This window comes from Myotis brandtii, unplaced genomic scaffold (genome assembly GCF_000412655.1).
Source record: "Myotis brandtii unplaced genomic scaffold, ASM41265v1 scaffold674, whole genome shotgun sequence".
NCBI classification, from domain to species: Eukaryota; Metazoa; Chordata; class Mammalia; order Chiroptera; family Vespertilionidae; genus Myotis; species Myotis brandtii.
Genome location: NW_005370630.1, coordinates 267,867 through 274,300, shown reverse-complemented (window position 1 = coordinate 274,300; position 6,434 = coordinate 267,867). Strand labels below are relative to the sequence as shown.

General features: G+C 41.6%; 1 protein-coding gene across 1 annotated transcript in view; it reads left to right on the top strand.

The window, feature by feature from the left end:
• The window catches only part of ZSWIM5 (zinc finger, SWIM-type containing 5), a 101,690-nt gene that overhangs the window by 63,437 nt on the left and 31,819 nt on the right, over window positions 1-6,434 (top strand). The window lies entirely within an intron of this gene.

The following is a 6,434-nucleotide window of genomic DNA, read 5'->3' as shown; positions in this document are numbered from 1 at the left end:
AAAGAGCTTCACAGATAAGAAAAAGCTAAAGGAGTTCATCACCACCAAACCAGTATTATATGAAATGCTGAAAGGTATCCTTTAAGAAGAGGAAGAAGAAGAAAAAGATAAAGATACAAATTATGAACGACAAATACACATCTATCAACAAGTGAATCTAAATATCAAGAGAATAAATAATCTGATGGACAGAATAAACTGCTGAATATAATAGAATTGGGCATAGAAAGGGAATGGACTGACTATTCTCGGGGGGGAAGTGGGGTGGGCGTGCGGGAATAGACTGCACAAAAATCGTACACCTATGGATGAGGACAGTTGGGGGGGTGAGGGCAGGGTCGGGGTGGGAACCGGGTGGAGAGCTATGGGGGAAAAAAAGAGGAACAACTGTAATAATCTGAACAATAAAGATTTAATTAAAAAGAAAAGATTGTACTCGCTTTGTTTCATTTAATTCTCATAACAACAGTATGAGGTAATTGTGTGTTTATTGCAAAGAAACAGCTCAGGTTACTTCTGGATACAGAATCAAATGAAGAATTATAGAAAACTCTCTCTGCTTTAACATAATCACATTTTCTGAAGTGCAAGAATGTTGCACTATTAGTCTGTAGCTACTGGTTCAATCAGTTGTGACCAGGGTCACATGACATAATGCATGGCAACTTGGGAACTGCTTCTGGACTCTTTCCTAAAAAGAAATTATAGGCATAGATTCCCTTCCAAGATTAAGGTATTGGCATCTCCATATTTTTAGAGGAGAAGACTGAGCTCAGGCAAGTTAAGTATTTCATTCAAAGTCACACACTAAGTGGTGGCTCTAATACTGGAACCTCATCTGTCTGATTCCAAATCAAACATCCTTCTATAACATCTCCCTCAATTCTATCTTGTTGTGTACTTCTCCCAAAGTGCATGTTTTCTAAGATTTGAAATTAGCCTTCTTCAGAGTCAATTTCATCTAAGGCCTAAGCCTCTTGGAGTAAGTTTTATGAAAATCATGGGATTGTGCTGTGGACTTGGGTTTGGCCTTTGGGGCAAAGGTAGGTGAGAGGAAGTAAGCAGAATTGGCTCTCAGTGCTTTTAAAGCTCTTGCATATACTTAGGTTCATTATGAAAAGCTCTTGCTTCTGACATTTTTATTTATCTAAGAAATTGCTATACCAATCTTCTAAGAAACTCTCAGCATTCTGCAAAGACAGTGATTCCCAAATTTCTCTGAATCACCTGGAGTGCTTGTTTAAACAAATAATGGGGCCTATCCCCAGAGTTTTGGATTCAGTAGGTTGGAGTGAGGCCTGATAATTCACATTTCTAAAAATTCTCAGGGGATGCTGACACCGCTATTCCAGAGACCACATTTTGAGAACCACTGCACTAAGAGAAGCCTTATGGGGTTAGATACTAGAGCACAGTGCATGTCGTGTTTCCCCTAACTACTCTGAGGGTTCCTTCCTGGTCACAAGACCTGCTCACCTGGGAAAGGTTTAGGCAGGGTTTGTAGGAACTTAGAGAGTGGGCTCAGTAATTTCAGTTCCTGAACCAGAGAAAATAGAAGCTATCAGACATGAGCTTTTCTCATCTCCCCATGTCTGTACACATACACTTTACTTTCTTTTCTGTTAAAATCTGTAAAGTATCTCTGCTCCTATAAAAGGCCAGTCCTTATCTATTTATTCTGAGTCCTATACCATCTCCTTTTCTAAAGAATTTTGTTCCTGCTACCCTAGCCGGGTAGCTTAGTTGGTTAGAGCATCATCTCAATACACCAGGCTTGCAGGTTCAGTCCCCAGTCAGGGAACATATAAGAATTAACAGCCCTAACCAGTTTGGCTCAGTGGATAGAGCGTCGGCCTGCGGACTGAAAGGTCCCAGGTTCGATTCCTGTCAAGGGCATGTACCTTGGTTGTGGGCATATCCCCAGTAGGGGGTGTGCAGAAGGCAGCTGATCGATGTTTCTCTCTCATTGATGTTTCTAACTCTCTACCCCTCTCCCTTCCTCTCTGTAAAAAAAACAATAAAATATATTAAAAAAGAAAAAAGAAAAAAAAGAATTAACAAACAAACAAAAATTAACCAATTAATTTATAAATAAGTGAAACAGCAAATTAATGTTTCTCTCTCTCTCCCTCTCTCCCTTCCTCTCTCTCTAAAATTAATCAATAAAAGCCTGGCCAGTGTGCTCAGTGGTTAGCATCGATCTATGAACCAGGAAGGAGGTCATGGTTGGATTCCCAGTCAGGGCACATGCCCAGGTTGCAGGCTTGATCCCCATTGTGGGGCGTGCAGGAGGCAGCCGGTCAATGATTCTCTCTCATCATTGATGTTTCTATCTCTCTCTGCCTCTTCCTCCCTCAAGGGATCTCCTTTTTAATATCTAAATGCTTAGGAATAGGAGCTTCTTGATGACTCAAATCATACTCTTAAGCCTCTCTCAACTCACCCAACCTATTTTTCGTTCCTATGGTCCTATTTATTTTGGAATTGATAAGGCCACTAGAATCCCTTTAGTTGCCAAATTTAATGGCCTCTTTTGGTTCTCATTCTACTTATAAAGATTAATGTGAAAATCTTTTACTTCACTATAAATAGAAAGCACTTTTTAAAATGTAAAATAAATGCATCAGACTGTCAAACCTCAGAGGAAAGGTAGGAGAGGGTGGGGGTAAGGGGGAGAGATCAACCAAAGGACTTATATGCAAGCATATAGGCCTAACCAATGGACACAGACAACAGGCGGGTGAGGGCATGAGTGGGGGGGATGGGGGATAATGTGGGAATAAGGACACATATGTAATAACTTAATCAATAAAAAATATATAAAAAAACAAACAATAAAATAAATGCTTGTTACTAATATTGACATTCTGCCACATTAGACATTGTTAATTGATTCATTTGTCGCCAGTTTTTCCTGGTTCTCCCATCTCTCTCTTCTTTCTTTTTCTTTTGTGCTTATTCCTCCTTTTCTGCTCACAACTTAAAGGTTGATGTTTTCTCAAAATTTTGTTCTTAGCATTCTTCTCCTTTTATCCTAAATGATGAAGCTTTCTTATCTTTTTTGTTTGTTGGTGGGAGGGAACCTATTTCTCCCTGCATTAATTTTAGTAGAACCAGCAAACGGTGTAATATAGACACACCATAAGGGAAGAACTAGTTTTCAGTCCACAGGCAGACTCTCTATCCACTGAGCCAAACCAGCTAGGGTGAGTCTCTGACATTTTCATTATGATGTGTCTTGGTTTGGGCCTCTTTGGGTTCATCTTGTTTGGGACTCTCTGCACTTCCTGGACTTGTATGTCTATTTCCTTCACCAGGTTAGGGAAGTTTTCTGTCATTTTTTCACATAGGTTTTCAATTCTTTGCTCTCTGTCCTTGCTTTCCAGCACCTCCATGTTACAAATGTTGGATGTTGATACGTTTGAGGTTGTCCAAAGGCTCCCTTAAACTTTCATTTTTTAAAATTCTTTTTTCTTTTTGCTATTCTGATTGGGTGTTTTCCAAATCTCTGATTTGCTCCAAATCTCTGATTTGGTCCTCTGCTTCATCTGTTCTACTGTTGATCTCCTATAATGTATTCTTCATTTCAGTTATGGTATTCTTCTTTTTGTTAATCCTCACCTGAGTATATTTTTCCATTGTTTTTTTTTTTTTTTTTAATCCTCCCCTGGGGATTTTTTTCCATTGGTTTTCTTTTCTTTTTTTTTTTTTTAGAGAGAGTGGAAGGGAGGGGGAGAAAGAGAAACATCAATGTGAGAGAGACACAATGATTTGGTTATCTCCGAGCCTGCAACTGAGATATATGTCCTTGACCGGAATTGAACCCGGGACGCTTCAGTCCCAGGCAGACACTGTATCCACTGAGCCAAACTGGCTAGGGTTGACTGGTTCTTTTTTTATGTTTTCTGTCTCCATTTTATGTTCCTTATCTCTTTGTTGAAGTTCTTACTAAGTTCCTCTAATCTTTCCCTAAGTTCATTGAGTATCCTTATAGCCAGTGTTTTAAACTCTGTATCTTGTCTCCACTTTGTTTAGTTCTTTTTCTAGAGTTTTGTTCTGTTCCTTCATTTGGGACATGTTTCTTTGTCTCCTTATTTTGACTGCCTCCCTGTGTTTGTTTCTATGTATTCGGTAGAGCTGCTGTATCTCCCGGTTAGGTAGAGTGGCCTTATGTAGTAGGTGTCCTGTAGGACCCAGTGGCACAACCTCCCGATCACTGCATCTGGGTGCTCCGTGTGTGCCACCACACCCTTCGTGGGCTGTGTGCTCCCTCCTGTTGTAGTTGAGTCTTGATTGCTGTTAGCAGGTCAATAGGAGGGATTTACCCCCAGGCTAATAGGCTGTGGGGACTAGCTGCCACCACAATGGAGGAGGTGCTGTGCAGGGGCCAACCCCACAGAGCAGAACTTACTTCAGAGCTCTGGTGCCCAATGAGTCTGCCCCTTAAGTGTGTCTCTGGTGGTGGTGGTTGTGTGGTGCTACAGTGAGGTCTAAAGCTAGCCTCTAGGTGTGCTGGCTCTGGAGCCTTCTGGAAGGTGCCAGCCAAGACCAGCTGCCATCCTGCCCAGAGCCAACCAGCACAAACTACAGAGTGATCTGCAGATGGCTGCTACTTGAACTGGGATTAGAGGTGCCCAGGATAGGCTAAGCTGCATACCAAAGCCAGCTATTACTTGTGCTAGGCCTGGGGCCACTCAGCAAGAGGCATGGGGCACACTAAGCCAGGTATTGCTTGTCTGGGGTTTGTGAACCTTTGAGAGACTTTTAGGAAAGTCCTCTGCATGAGCTAAAATAGTCTGCAGGGAAAGCCCCTGGGAATGGCCTGGGTGGGCCTGCAAGTTGGTTGTGGCAGGGTCTCAAGGAATCACCAGGGTAGGATGAAAAGTGTTAGTGGAGACTCCAATATGGCACCTGCCAGTTTATGAGGTGAGGGCTCAGCAAAGGAACAATGGCCTCTGCTAGCACTTCTCTCTGGGAGAAAGCTGGCCCTTCAGCCCTCGCTCTGAGCCAGACAATTCAGTTCCTCCACGTATGTGCCTGGAGACTTTCAAGCTGCTGCCTCAGCACTGGCGCTCAGAGGAAGTGAATCTGAGTAAGTCTGTACATGGGGCCTTTAAGAAGAACATCTGGGACTTCAGCCGCCCTCACTCTCACTCTCACTCAACCACAATCCTTGCTGGTCTTCACAGCCAGAAGTTTTGGATGCTTCTCTTCCTGGCACTGGAACCCTGAGCTGGAGGTCCTGGTATGGGGCTGAGACCCCTCGTTCCTCCTGGGGGACCTCTGCAGCTGAGATAATCACTCCCAATTTTTAACCACAGGTGGGTGTGGGACCAGCCCATTCTGTGTCTCTACCCTTCCTACCTGTCTCAATGTGGCTGCTTCTTTATATCCTTAGTTGTAGGACTTATGTTCAGCTCGATTTCAGTGGTTCTTGATGATGGTTTTTCTGTAATTTAGTTTTAATTTTGATGTGGTTGTGGGAGGATATGATGCCATATTTACCTATGCTGCCATCTTGACTGGACTCTCACTTTTGCTTTTGAGTGATACTCTGGGTGTAAAATTCTAGGTTGGAAATCTTTTTCATGGTAGATTATAAAAATTTGATTGAGCTAATAGAAATGAATATTCATTTTCTTCAGTTAATACTGGTATTTGAAATTGAAGCTAAAATGGCCTTTTAAAACATTCTTACTTGACTTTGAGGGGCCTTGAAATAGTGTCTGAATGTACCTGCATCCATAGATGTAGTGGCTCCATCCCAAAGGATGTTTCACTGAAGCCACTCTACAGTCAGGTTTATTGCTAACTTGAGACTGAGAATATATCTGGCTTAGCTACACACAAACCTTGAGAAGAAGTGGGTTTGCTTAAAAAGAAGAGCAATAGGATCAAAGAAACAGTAACCATTGGTTATTTGTAATATGTGATGCTCAGCTACAATGACAGAGAAGATGCAAGAATGTGATAGTTTTAAGGCATCACAGTTTATCACCAGTATCATAATCCAAATCCAAATAAACCATTTTCCCTGGAAAAATGAAATACTGAAATTTTACTATATGCCAAGTAATATGCTAGGCCCTTTACCAATGTTATCTCATTTAATTCTCACAATATCTGTAAATGTAGGTGTTTTATGATCTGTTTTACAGTTGAGGGATTTGAATTTTAGTCCAAGGTCAGCTAACCAAAAATTGAAACCTTTTCTTAGCACCTACCTTTTGATCCCTGTCCTTGCACTAAATGCCCTTCTTTTGTGCTGCTCTTGTACCCTGAACATATCTTTATCTTGACACTTACTATATTCAAATGGCAGTCTGTTTATTTATGTATCTCCACCACTAGACAGCTACTCAAAGGTAGGAACAGTATCTTATTCTCCAGTACAGAGCCTTGAACATGGAAAGCTCTCAGTAAATGTTTGTTGG